The 15360-nt window shown below is 39.9% G+C and overlaps 1 protein-coding gene and 1 long non-coding RNA gene across 5 annotated transcripts in view; one reads left to right on the forward strand and one right to left on the reverse strand.

The window, feature by feature from the left end:
- LOC143304207 (uncharacterized) overlaps positions 1 to 15155 on the forward strand; it is a 28222-nt gene extending 13067 nt beyond the window's left edge. Inside the window, exons 2-3 of the long non-coding RNA XR_013060912.1 lie at positions 11240 to 11950; positions 12011 to 15155. This is a non-coding gene — a long non-coding RNA (uncharacterized LOC143304207). The remainder of the gene's footprint in view (positions 1 to 11239; positions 11951 to 12010) is intronic.
- Positions 1 to 15360, reverse strand: part of rg (A kinase anchor protein rugose) — a 413962-nt gene that overhangs the window by 64838 nt on the left and 333764 nt on the right. The gene's annotated exons all lie outside the window — the stretch shown is intronic.

The following is a 15360-nucleotide window of genomic DNA, read 5'->3' on the forward strand; positions in this document are numbered from 1 at the left end:
AGCACTCGTATAGTTAATTATACAAATAACATGAACTCTCAGCGTTCATTACCTTTATAGATATAGGGGGGTAAATGTTCTCATAATAATTCTCAATCTAAAAGACGATTTCAATTTCGCAACATTTTTTCCGTGATTCAAACACCAGCTTATTCTTTTTCTCCATATTTTACGCTCTTCAATTTGTTCTTCGTTGTAATTACGCTTCTGCTGGTTTCCTGTCAGTATACCATGATCGATTCTTCATAGCCCGATCGAATTCTGCAGCTGGTAACATCTGTTTCATTGGACCATTGAAAAAATCTACTGGAGTACTTATATCGCACGGGTTTTTTTCGAACAAACGGGATCGTTCTCTTCGATCCTCGCGACCGATTTCATGTTTGCGACTCTGCAACATCCTCCCAGGTCGACCGTTCGCTTGTCTCTACCGTATGTGAACGTCTACGTAGCCGTGTCCGTGCAAACAACCACGGCCCTGTGTGCGTTCTCGGGGAGGTATAATTGAATGTTTTGTATAATTAACCTGCGCCATAACTCAAGGTACGTCGCGCCTCCAGCCGCGGGCAGACCTTCCCCTTCCTCTTCAATGCACACGCACCTCCTTTCAAACGAGATATTTGTGTATTCACGGATTCGCTTATCCGCGACGCGCTATTACGAGAGGTTACTTCGCGGCGTGTCGTTAAAGGGAAAAATTGTATGGACACGGCCGAATAAAGATCGGATAATTGCTTGGGAAACTGTCCACCATGAATATTTATGTCGAACAAAGTGATTGTTTATTAAAGCTTTTCTTCGAGTTAATTGTTTCTTATAGCCTCTTATTTCGATCGAAGGTAATGTATATTACCATTTGTGAGATGAATCGATAAGATGTGTTCCGGACTTGTAGACATTGTATATGAAGATTATGTTTCGTATGGTTGTGGATGCGAATTTTTCTCATACGCTTCTCTTCTCCGAAGTATTGCATCTATGCTTTATTTAACAAATTTGTGATAGGAGAATATTTAGAATTTCCGGTAATGGAAACGCGAGGTAACAATAGATGTATAATAGAATTTTACGTTTCAAAATTCTCTTGGTTGGAATTTCAATTTTAAGCCAAGAATCATTTGAGTGAAAAAATATAAAAGGTAGAAAAGCAAGCCCCAAAACGAATAAAGGAACTAAGCCGTATATAGCGAAGGCTACTTTCAACAGCCTCCAGCTGTTAGATTTCAGGCTCCAACTACAGAGGACATAAGACATACAACGCAAACAGCAATCGAAGAGCGCAGACAAAAATTCGATCTCTCGACAGGGCTATATGTCTTCCGTCCAAGATCCTCCAGGCAGCATCACCTGATATTTACATGAAATAACGTGGTTATCCTACCTACAGGATGAAAATGTAAACGGATCACGCGGGCGCTATCATGTAGCGAGCGAAATTGGAAGGAGCTCCACCTACCATCGACTTCAGAGCCTAACTAACAACCGGATAATAGTACCGACGAGACCTGGAAGCTACCTCGTGTAACTGAGCGTCTTCGAAAAGCCCAACAAAACAACTTTGACCACCGGTTTACACAGTTCTGCACTAAACGACGCCGCTACAAATCCACCGCGTTTCAACCTTGTTACTTTGCCCTCCTCTCCATCGAGCGATCTTTTAAAAACTTACTTCCCGTCTAAGAAGGGTCTAAGAAGAACCGTACGTATACAAGATATGGCCAGATAAATACTCGTGCTTGTATATAATAAACAATCGATTTCGATTGCAAATTATCAGCTTTAACGAGAATTAATTGAAAGGATATAGTCTCGTGACCGTTATTCGCGATAAATTGAGGCTCGTTTAAAAGTAACTTACGCGACCACATATCCCCGTCCCTTTTACCTGATCTCACGGATAATCGTGTAGCCTGACTACGTACTGTCGCAATAAAGTACAAGGTAAATAGGCTAGCATAACGAACGTAATTAGACGAAACGAGCGCGTTCTCGAGGATCCGTGAAAATTGCGGATAATCGAGTCGCGACTGATTTACCATAATTAACGTCATACGACCAAGCTCCGAGCAACACCTGTCACGAGCATCTAGCGTGGTTGTGTGATTACGAAACGCGTTTTATTATTCGTAGGTTTTTTAAGAGCACACTTGGTATAAACGCTATTCAGAGGTTTATTAGACTACTTGATAATTGCTCGCATCGTTGATAGCCTCGACGACTTTATTCTTTAAAATCATTCGTCGATTTTAATCTATTATTTAGTCTATTTTCATCTTCACGGTTTAGAAGTGTTTTCCATTCCATTTTCTTACGTATTATTCTAGTTTAGAGTGGTTCTTCACTATACCGCTTAGCGCTACGTAATATTCTTTACTCTGTTTTATTTTATAGACTTTGGACAGAATTAAAAAACATCATGTCGTGCGTCGCATATTCATATGTCTCAAATCAACGACTGCTTGTCATCGAGTATCATACTCCACGTCCAACACATGTTCTCTTCGTGGCACAACAGAGTCCACACGCGATTCCGAGTCATCGCAGCTCTTGTTCGAATTTACGTAGCGTGGAAGAGGAAAGCTTCGAGAAACAAACGACTGAAAGTGAACGAGGCGAAATCACACGTTCTCCGCAAAATTTCCTATGCAACAGTGCATTCGAAAGTATGTATTCATTACGGAACGCCTAAGTGCCCATTTAAATAGCTATATTTCAGAACGTAGCCGTAAGGCCAACAACCTGTCAAGAGATCATACCCTTGTCAAAATAATCGCTAAATTATGGGATGCGTACAGTTTTAACTACCAGCCCGCTTCCCCCGGCTCTTTCGCCGACATTCCCGTTTTCTGCCTATCCATTTGGCCCATCTTGTTTCTCTCGATACCTGCCAGCTTGCTTCGGTTCTGTGTCTTTCTCCCCATTTCTTTCTTCTTTCTTTTTGGTAAAACAGCGTTTGGGTTACTGGTATGATGAAAATCGACACAGAATTAATTATTCGACTCGCGAACAAAAATTGTATGGGACATTGGTTAGCTAACGTTATCGGGGCTCGCGATGATTAATGGGACAATAAAATTCACCTGAAAACATCGACCAACGACCAAACGTATATAATTGTTATTTTATTCGTGTTTCTAAGATCCCGGAGAGGACGACACGTAAGCCATTAATTTTCATCAACCGGGACGACGCGACGTTCCTGGCGCACCGAGAGTCACTGCCGAATTTCTTGAAAGCATCCGTGATAGATGAATAGATTGGGAAAAGGAAAAATATCCGACTATATATGACAATTCGCGATTGAATAAATTAATTCTTAGATGCATTTATTGAAGATAGTAAAACAATTTTGAAAATGTGAATTTGTGTGTCGTACAGCTATAGAAAAATAACTAACACGTTGACAGGTAGTGTGAGAAAACACGAGTATATTTTTAAACGACAACATTATGCGTTCAAGAGCTGATAATCCCCGAGCAAAGAGAAAGAGAAAGAGCACGAGTCGTAAAAGAAACGTTCCGTCTTGGTATTGACGTGATTGTGCGGTACTTTTGATCAGGCAATTACGTCGCCGTATGATTTTATATTTTGTTGAGGACAGATAACGTCTAGCGGGCAAAATAAAATCAATCTCGCGCGGTTGCTAAATTACAGGACACCGCGAGACCAGCGACTCGTAAAACCTCCGAGAGATGCTCATTTTTCGGTGTACTTTGTTACTTTTAATTTCCTCCCGGTGACTGGACATTCCTGTTTGGCCACACGCCTTGAAAAACAGCGCTCGAATGGGTTGTATTCGCTGAACCGTGATTCACACTTAGAATTGTAAACGTTCTCGAGGTTTTATGGTGTTTGCACCGGTAGCAGGCGTAGACGCGTCTCGTTTCACGGATTTATCGATCCGATCCAAACGGCTAGATGCTCGTCACGCTCGATGGAACATCGACATTCGCGATTTCGTAGAAACATTAGATTGGCAGGAAATGGATTGCCAAGCAATAAAAAATTACTAATTGCTAACTTAAGATTGTTGAAAAGAGAGCTATAGAGCTAAAATATTGTATATGTGATGAGCCATCTAACTCGATTACTACATATATATTATACTGAAAAATGTTTACGATATTCTATGATAGCTTGAGACTTTCCAATTTTCTTTATCGTTATTTTACGAGTTCTTTTACGGTTTCCTTAGCGATCTTCTTTTTTACAAGTTTCTTCGCAAATTTTGCTGTATTAATAAGTAGTATCTCAAAAATCATTTTGCAAACTATTTTACGAATTCCCTTTTAATCTGTTAACCTAGTGTTATCCTTTGAGCAGAAATTCCTAATCATTCTGATCATGGAATTGAAAATTGATACAGACAAATTAATTTCCGTCTTAATGCTGTGTTAGTTCTTGTGAAGTGGAAGTCCTCAAATAAAGGAATTAGTCCCATGAAAAATTTTCTTTTGACCATCTTTTTTTTATAAATATCTGCGAATCTCTTCCCGATGGATGACGCACGCGAAAAGAAAATTACGCAGTTAACATTATGTCCACTTAGCGACGAGCCAACGAAAATACGCGTTCCTATACGCGTGACGATTCGCGCGCTCGTCCGTTCATTAATATTAATCGACCTCGTTGTCACGTGGCCGTTTCGCAATGCTTGAAAACGTGCCTCGACCGCCGCGTGTCTGCACGCAACCTACCGATGATTAATGACAGAAAAGGCGGGAAAGGTAGGCGCAGGTAGATTTTCCCTTATCTACTGGCGGCTGGTTTATTCGCTGTTTTAGAGCGTCGCAGCTGCGTCCGTTCGTTTTTCCATCGTTACGAGCACCAACCAGCGGGAATGCGCTCCTTAATGTCGAACACGGCTCGCCTCTAACCCTCCACCGTATAATCACGCGGATAAAAATAATTATACTGTGCATGCCCTACCGTTCAGGATCGTCTTGTTCGCTGAGACATTTATTGCTTACAATATTACCTTCGTTATAAATACGGAAAAGCGAATTTCTGTCCTGTGATTTTCTGATTGCTCCATCTTCTGTTGCTTTCACCAGCGACTGGTTGGTAGCAATTTCTTCAACGTATTTATATTTCTGGATCTATTATCTTGTTTATGTTGTCTTCACAGGACAGGTTTAGATATAGTATCATCTCGTGATAGTTTATGTTAAATGTATCAAGTTGTATTAGAATGTTTATAAGTACGTGTATTTTATACTGTGAACAGAGCAAGTAAATATTCTACAGCTAATATTCTTAGGCATATGTAATCCAGTCATGCGTGAGCTATACATTGTAGCACTTATAGGTAAACTCAGGTGTGTTTCCTGTAATATCTTAACCACTATGTGCACCTTCTTATTATTCCTAGGCTTTCGTATTCCTAACACTTGCGGTCTGTTCATATGTCAATTTTCAAGCCTTGTATGCAATTCATACTGCGATTATGGCGCTTAGAATGAACGACGAAGTGGTAGCAATATTAGAATATTTTAAATATACTAGAACAATAGAATATACTAATAATAGAATATACTATACTATTAGTATTAGAATATACCATTGTGCAAAAATGAGTGGATATTCGTGCACTATACTTAAATCTCAGTAAAATATCGATCTCATGAATCATTTCCAAAAATAACAGACAACAAAAATAAATATTCTGCGCAATTTCGTCCATCCTATACAAATCACAAACATCTTTTGCCAAGAGTCTGCGTTACAATTAGTCAAACAACCGGATCGGGTTCGATCGCAGATCCATATGGCACACGCAACCAGCGATACGCGCTGGTACCAGCTTGCCACGGATAATCACGGGGCTGAACAGCATCGATACCCAATGCAAGAGCAGGGTGACGCGAAAATAGACTGGACGTTCGATCCGTGGCCCCTTAAAAAGCATATAAAAGTAGGGGTATAGGAAAGGGGGCAGCGAGAGGACCGGGGGGCATAATAAATATCGGGTAAGGACGAGATCGGGCGCTACTTACGCCGTCAGCGATAATGATGGGGTGTGTTCGGGCTGTTTGCTTAGCGAGCAGATTAGTGAATGAATCCACAGGTGGGCGCCATCCGTCACACTCTGAATCGGATCCAGCTTGGCCGGCTCCGCCTATTTACCGACTAGCATTCTTCCACACCAGGCTCGTCTCGAAAGGGTAACCAGGCGCCCCGTGATACACAAATTGCCAGCTCGTGGATTCGATTCAATCGACGCGAGTAGTCTCCGTCGTATCTTATTCTCATAAACGCCTACCTGCTCGCGCGAGATCGTGGTCGTGGTGACAAGAAGTTTTGTTGTATTATAATTTTAAGCAGTGAATCGAGTGAGACGAATAAATATCAATACTTGTGATTTATGAGGAAGTCATTAGAAAAGTGGTATAAATATATTTTTTTCTTTTTCTTTCGTCAAAAATGAATTAAATACGGAAAACGATGTATGCTATTCGTATATATCTGGATAATTTTGCTAAGAGTTTAAAAGAATACAGATCTCTCTATTAGAGTTTAACTTCGTCGATAGATTTCTAAAATTAACTTGAACATTTCAAAGTGGGGTGAATCGGAGCAAAATGCGTCACTGGATTCGCACACATCTGCGCCTCGGAGCATCGACTTTACGCGGTGCACCGTGGATCCACGGTACACGGCTACACCCACAATCTTTCCGCCTACCTGCAGCTGCTGACAGCGCTGATGTGGCACGAGACAGTTGCCTATGATATCCATCATCGCTCCTTTCGAGGATAATCGTTAGTCACGCCTCTAATAGCCAACGAAGGATATCGTACGAACGAAAAATCCTGTGCCATAGCCAGTTCCATCGAATGATCTCTCGGTTGTCAATGCTGTCAACGAGACAACTCACTTTCCATTCTCCTAACTTACGTATCTTTCTAACCGGTCCTGTCATTTTCTATATATTTTTCTTCTTTTTTGTTTAATAATTCCACACCTGGTTCATATATCGTTGAAAAGTATAGTGGACAAGCATAATGATTAGTCGACTGAAATATAAACAAGCGGAGACTTGTTGCTTGGCAAAGAGTATACAATCTATTCTCTACGCGCTGAAGTAGAGAAGGCCCTCAAGGTAGCGATATGATGGAGTGCTAAGGAGATTGGCGGACCACCGGAGTAATGTCCGCGCTAATAGCAGTGATTACCCTGCCTTGTTGAGAATGAATCCGCCCGCTCTCCTTCTAGACTGCCTGTTGTTCAGGCTCAACCCTGTTTTGCCTTACGGTGCCCTACCCACGAATTGATGGATGTTTACCAAACTAACTGCCTGGTCGTCGTGCAGCCTGGCTGCTAGCCGTGAGCTACTATAACGTCGAATTCCATCAAAATCTTTGGCCTCGCGGATTAAAACACGACGTTCACATGTCGTGCATGTATACGCATGTACGCATATGTACAACTCTGATTTGTTATGTATTTGAGGTACTGGATAAATTTTCATTCTTAGTGTATAATACGATAAGTGGATAATCGTTCAGATAAAAATCGTAGAAATCGATCGTTTGATAAAGTTAAAAGTATGAAAGGTACAATAAATTGAAAAAGGTGAAGATATAAAAAAGAGAAAGAAAAGGTCAAGTGGAAAAGGTCATAACCACTGAAGAAGAAGGGACACATTACTCAATCGTTCTGAGCGACAATCGTTTAAAGCAAAGGCAGAATAATTAACTGTAACTATACTTCGTGATCCGCGGTAATCGTGGCACGATGCCATATGTTCATTGCTATTCAACATCGAACTCAACGAATAATCCTCTATTCACGGTAAGTACTCCGATACCGATCGACACAATGCAAGCGTCGAGTGAATGTGACTTAACTATTATTTATTAAACGAACGTAACTGATCTGCATCGATCGACAGATAATATATAATCGAACTAGCGCAACGAAACTTACGGTCGCGCTCATGATGGCCGTATATTTACTTTCGAACGCGTACGCGACTTTTTAAATCAGTCTGTATCGAGCACAGGATAATTATAGTTGCATTATTGCCAACGTCATTCACGATATATCACCAGGATTTCATGCATATGCATCGCCGCGGAGGGGCATAATCGCATAACATTAAATCGGCGCTCGTTCACAGTTACTTTCCCGCCTTCCTGCCATTTCTCTTCGACCTTTCCTCGCGTGGTGCACGCCCTCCGCGATCATTCTTTCCTACGTCTGTATTTCGTTTGCCCGCAAACCGTGCGCGTGTCCGACGTACGATGAACTCACATCGGGATGCGATTATGAGATCGTTTCGCGTAATAGTATCGTTAATTTTTGCGTTTCGGGATATAGTATAATAGTATTCCAGTCAGGTAAGCTTTACCGTCTTACACATCCAGTGTTGACATTTGTACGAAACAATCGTTATATACTGTGAGACACCATTAGTTTCTAATATAATAATGGAAGGGGAGAAAGAAAATATCGCGTTCGTTAGGTTCAGTAAGAAAGAATATAAAAAATGAAGAAATAATTCGAACAACTATGGTAAACTACAGTAACTCTTTTGCATAAAACAAAATTAATTGTTTATTAGATGTGCAGATTGCTGTGTTTACGGATTGGAAAATAAGATAGCTTACGGTTGTTGTTAATGGCAAATCGACCGCAAGTATGCTCGGTTGTTTGTGCATGCGTAAAAACTGTTTTTTCGTAGAACAAGGTTAATTGTTAATTGAAAATACGCGTTGCGACATTTATCTTTTTAGATAGCCAATGTTTAACGAGCGTATTCTAACCAGTTCCTACGATTATTCATTGATGCAAAACCTATATTATACTCGTACGACTTTTCCCAAATAAACAAGGTACTCCGATATCATATTCATTGATAACATATGAAGGATATCGTGATTGACAATTAGGGACCGGTTGACTAGTGCTTTTCACAAGAATATTATACATGTTTCAAGTAATTTACAGGCATGTGACAAATATTTTCAATGTTTTATTCATTACTGTACTTTATTATCAAGAAGTTAGCCGGTTTGAATCTTAGAAGAATCGGTTTGCCCATTATTTACTTTATTAAGTTTTTACTACGGAGAAGAAAGAGTTACTTAGATGAAATGAAGTATCACTTTACAATAACGTTCGATAAAAATCTTCTCATTCATATATATTTAAAGAACCTCCCAATATTTCATACAAATTTTCACCATAGATTTCTTCCTGTTATCAACAGTTCCAAACAACGATATTTCATATATTGCATAAATCTCATGATCCAACCAACGATTAATTTCACTTCACAAAAGATTAGATATCCACAAAACCTCTCGAGTCTCACATACTTCCCGACAATAAACGTCGACTGCCTGTTTCGTGGTAATTCGAACTCGCAACATTCTCCGACCATAAATTAAACGAATAATTAATATCCCCTAGCCACAGCATGGACACCTATAAAACCATTAACTTGCAGGATTCCTCAATCCTCGTCAAACCTCGCTGTTGCTCGCTACCACGAACCATCCGTCGATTTTTCCATGGACTGGCAACCGTACACCGCAATATTCCCTATCCATAAATCGAAAATCTTTACCGCAACATGATATATGACCAGCGTAGCTCGTCTTGCATTCGCTGATAAACGATCCGATGGTTTCTTCGATTTTTCCCGATATTGTACTCCCGTTAATGGCATCTCACTTGGCAATGAGTGCGCGCCAACATACACCAACGGACCACCTGTCCGGTGGGTCTGTTTCCCTTCTTTCCCCTCCTGTTCCATTCTTCGCGTACCATGCGAGTATCCCGTTGGGATATTCGCAGCATGCGTTTGCAATAGCTATACCGCAGCCTTTGCGAGCTTTAGGCGCCACAACCACTCCGTTTCCATAAAAATGCGAGCTCCGACGAGTCACGATACCGCGAGCTTTAACATTTACTGCCGACTAGATCTTTGTTGCATATTCTATGTGCTAATACAAAATGGCTTACAGACGAAAGCTATTTGTACAGCGCGAAATTTGGATTACTATGGATATCATTATAGATGTATTATGGATATATACTTATTAATATTACCATGGATTATTATGGAAGCTTCTTTTTTCTCATTTTTATCGCCGTTAGATTGTATTCTTAAAAATTATTTGTTACTTATGCAACGGTGATCATTTTTCCATTAGAGAAATTTAACATTGATCGTCCTTACCTAGGATTAAATTTGACCCTTAAATTTTTCTTCTCAGTCATGCCCGTTCCGTTCTCTTAATTTGACACCTCTTTGAAAAGTGATGCCAAGATTTCAATTTCGTCTAACAGTAAATTACGATCCTTTCCCTCCTGAACTGTTCATATGCATATCGTCGAAATCAGCTCGAATCCGGAACTTATGCACTGAATATGTTAAGACACGAGGGTACCGTCGCAATTCGATACCTCGTTGTACTTTCTAATGAAGGGTTTAAACATGCCTTGTTACGAAAATATGGCAATTTATATTCAAACAAGTGTTCTTTTATATTTTTTAGCAATTGTGAATTTCAACATTCGGAACATTCCTGGCTGTTTGTCCTCAATAAGATGCTTTTTGTATCTTTTGTATGGCGAAGTAAGTGTGAATCGTGGAAAATGGAATCCTGTTTAAAGGCATTTAGCTCGCATCGCGTTCCTTTCCGTGATTGCTTGCTCTTGTAACCCGTTCTCGGTACCTTTCAACGGTTTTAATGGCGAACATGTGCTGGAGTCGAAACGTTGAATCGCGTGTAAGATTGGACAGATGGAAATTTGTTGGTCATTTTCTTGAATGTTATGTAACGGAGTTGTGTATAAAGGAAAAAGTTAAATGGTGGATTGTAGAAACATTTATTTACTAGATTAGCGGTTAATGTATCCATCCGTTATGCAGACTGAATGGTGATGACAATCGAACGGTATATTTCTAAGCAGTCATGTGTGTGATGTTCTATGTTTGTCATACTTTTCCTCGTAACAACTCTTCGATTAGATTAGTGAGTAATATATTACACATTCACAGTACTTGAAATCTTTAATTTATTAGTTAATTTGCATTAAACAATTCCATTCTCGGGTAATTCTTCGAAGAGGATGAAACTTGGTTCACAGCAAAAATCAAAATAAAAATTATCAATTCGAAAAGAAATTCAGAATAAATATTTATATAAATAATTTCCTTTTATTCCCATGCTTTCCGATCGTCTCCATAATTTTATTTACGCTCTACGATTCTTGTGTCTTCTAGATTCTCGCCGCATATAAATGACCGCAGAGTATGTAGCAAGGACGAAGATTCTGTATAAGACGAGCGGATCTCGAGGGCAGGCTGGCGTAACGAGAGTACCGTGCGTGCTTGAAAGTACGGCAATTATCGAGCTGCCACTTTCCACAGAGCACGTAAGCCGTGCAACGTCGTGCAAATACAGTAAAGAGATGTAATAACTGTGTAAAGGCAGAATTTTAAACACCACGAGCTACTATTCGTATCCTTCAACGATTCTTTAAATTGCGATTCCTCGGAATTCATGAAACCCACGTTCACTTTTGCGCACGATACTATTGCCTCCTACTTCGTTTGCCGTGAATCAGACTCCTCACCAACGTAACCAAAATGTATATTAATTACCATACTAAACAACGATTCGAACCGATCGAAACGAAAAGAGATGCAAATGGAGAAAGAAAGAGAAGCAATTAGAAAATCGCAAAAGATAAAACAAACGGTAGAATCTACTCGGATCAATGGGGAGTTGGAGTGAACGAAAAGAAAGAGAGAGGGCGCGCAGAACTCAAAAGGGTTCAGGATGTAACGGTCCATTATTTGTTTTAGATATTAATGTTCCTCGTGGACGATCAATAATTTACATCGGACGTAATCGCACGGTGTGCATCCTCTATCTCTAGCGCAGAACCCGTTGAAAGAGAGTCCATGGACATAGGATAAAGGAAGATAGAGGTAACCGAAGAGAAAGGAGACCCGTGTAAACAATAAATCACGATAAATACGTTTGCCCAGGACCATTATAAAAGCTCGAGCCGGGAGAGGAGGAGAATCGGCGCGATCGGCGAACAAGGTGAGGCCAGTCAGCCGAAGCTGGTGAACCGAGAGTTCACCGATATGCAGTCCCTCCCTGGGGCCACTCCCGATGCAGCCTCCTCTCTTCTACGTCCGCGCATTACGATCGCTTAAGTCTCGACTCGACTATCGAGTGATCCATCGCCTACGAATTCGACGAAGCCTCCCGCCTACCCTCGGGACATCCTCGACTAATGAGCGTGTCTCGATCGTGAACCACTAGCCTCTCTTTCTCCGCTCCTATCTCGGCCTTTTCACTCTTCCTTCGCTCTTCTTTCTTTTAGCTCTTCCTCTTTCCTTGTTCTTTCTTTTTCTTTTTCCTTTTGGTCTGTTTGGTTGGCTTGTTTTCTTCGTCTTTCGCTCAGTTCTTTACTCGTTCCAGTCATCCACGCTTCCAGGTGCGTTCAGCGTGTTTCTGTTTAAACAGGATTCCAATTAAGAGGCGGGACGAGCCCGTGCTCCTATTCACAGACTCGTCTGGTCGAGATATATAGGAGATGACAGGTGGACATGACAAAATCGTCGGGAAGAGTAGGAATTCTTGGTGACCCTGGAATCGGACCCAAGACGCGACACTTTCGTGTTTAACTTTTTTGTGTCCAGTTTTCGAACGATTGAAATTCAGCGATTAAAGTGATATTTTTTCTTCCACGAATAGATAGAAATATTGCGTTGCAATTCTGCTTCTTTTTTATTTATTATTTTATTCATTCCTTATAAAACGAAGATTACTATTGATTCAAACGCGTGACATAATAATAAGTGGATAACCTTTTCACAGCGAATATATCTTTTCTTCGAAATCTTATTCATCCTTTTCTTTAAAAGGTATACCTTTCTATAAGGTTTAATTTACTGATCTGTTTCCAACTCATTCGTGTACGTATTCCAAAACATAGAATACGATGAAGATGAGCAAGATTTGCTCGGGGAGTCTCTTTTCCTCTTTTCGCTCTCTCAAAATAAACATTGCGCGATTCATCAAAATTACGTTATTCATGTTCATTCGAATTATTGCATACAGATAAATTTCAAAGTTAGTATTACACAACTAAAAATTACAAAACGTTTCGACAATTTATATCATTCCTCTTTATCTACTAGTTATTCACCGATACTAAAATGAGTGTATAAGAATTCAATTAGGTACATCTCTGTATTATAACACGGACAATCCTAACCCAGTTTGTTCCTCTCATCTATTTCCCAACCGTCCATTAACCATACAAACGAACATCTTACACAAAGCAGAGCACAATATTTCTAGCCTCTCATTTACAAAACTCGAAGCTTTCAAGTCGCTTCTATAAATACCCAAGGTGGAATTCGATCGACGAGAGATACTTCTCGATCCATCGGTTCCCATTGGATCGCGAAGAGGATCGCGCAAACAGGATGTCTGCGGTAAACGTGCAATAGTTACTAGATAGGAGGGGAAGCGTGGTAGTTCCAGTGCATTCCTGAGAATCTGTATGCCCACCTATGCCACAGATGTGTGCTTAGTACGTGGTGGAGCGATGCAGAAAGAAAATAGAAAGAGAGAGAGAAAACGAGAGGAGTAAGGTAGATACCGGGCCCCGCGGGGGGCTCATAATTGCCGACCCTGAAGATCGGCCGACCCCATGGGGCCCTCCTCTGTTTGTTTTATTCCCTAGTTATACAAACGCGAGATCTACGACCGATATATGATAATCGGCCTCTAGTTCTCTCCAGGGTCCACAGTCTCTCGCTTCTCTTCTCGTTCCTCTTATCGCTCTAACTCCTTTTCTCTCTCCTTTTAATCTCCATTTTATTTACTTCCTTTCTTCCCGTCTTTTTTTATTCCGTTTTTCGTTCTCTTTTGATTTTCACTCGGTCGGATGACCACCGTCGCGAGACGTGACTACATTATGCACGCTGATAGACAGGGACACGTCCGAACCAATTCCAACTACGTTATTGTGGAAGCTTTCGCCACGTCTCATCATTTATGATTCGCATTTATTCAAATTCCTTGCTCCGACCTGTGATTAATACTGTTTGTCGCGAACCAACGCTGCCAGTGGTCTGCCTCGTCATTCTTCTCGGAGTCGAAGTTTATTTATAGTAAAATTCTTCTGAGAATTTCTGGAGTCGTAAACACGGTCGATAGCGTTTTTGGTAACTGCGTAGAAAATTTGAGTAGTTTGAATCTTTGGTAAATGGGATACCGTTTAATCAAAATATTATTCATTGTTTTTCGATTAACTTTCTTATTCTGCATAATTAATTTTGATATGAACTTCAATCTCGAATTTAAATTTTTTCGTACATCATTCTGAGAATTTTTAATTTAAAAAATACGCAAATCATGCGACTAATATATTTGTATTTCCTTTCAAATTGTTATCGATTAAGACCGATTTATGCGTGTTATAATAAATCTTATTGAAATATTATGTAGCTCCAGTTATATTTCCTAGAATTTTCAATAAAAATTTCACCTATAAGTCTCTTGAGAAAGTGAGGAAGTTTATCAGAAGAATCGTAATGAAGCGAGTTGTTTGCCCAATTACTAATTAACAACCTATGTCTCAATTTGTATATTTGCAAAATTTGCGCATAAATTTGTTGTAGAAAAATTTTCTCTGGCGAGTAAAGTGAGTCTCTGCGTGGCCCTACATTTCAGAGCGCGAGGGAACGTTATCTGCATGGAGACCAGTAACCATATTTCAAAGAGATAGCTTCGCAAACGCAACAAGTTGCTCCAAATGCATGTAATAGACGGTATCTTAACGCGGACAAACTGACACAATGATTAATCATTAAGATTGTGTGTGACAAGTGATAAATGTAAGCAAGGGAATACAGTCGCAATATATAACGCGAAAAGTGACAAACATAATGACTGTTCGAATCTCAGATTTTCTGTCGTAATCCGAAAAACAACTGAGTGATTAGTCAGCGAATCAATTAGAATTCTTTTTGATCTCAAATATTTCCTTTTGTCCATTTATACATCAAAGAACCAGCAAGAGTAGCAAATTACATAAACACTTATCTTTAAGAGGTATCGTGACGAAATTACTGAACGTTTCTGTAATTGATATTCCTACAATATGTTTCGTGTCATACAAAATGGTCATCTTAATTAGTATAAATAAAATTTTCATTAAATAAATAAAGATTTTTTATTTTACTTTAATTTAGATAACGGTATATAGTGGTTTACATAATTTAACTTAACTTTTCTTAAGCACAGAGTGCGTCAGATCCAGGAAAAACAATTTTTTAGCAATTCATTCCAACTTGATTAAAGGAATTGTATCGTT

Source organism: Bombus vancouverensis, chromosome 2, assembly GCF_051014615.1.
Source record: "Bombus vancouverensis nearcticus chromosome 2, iyBomVanc1_principal, whole genome shotgun sequence".
Classification (NCBI taxonomy): domain Eukaryota; kingdom Metazoa; phylum Arthropoda; class Insecta; order Hymenoptera; family Apidae; genus Bombus; species Bombus vancouverensis.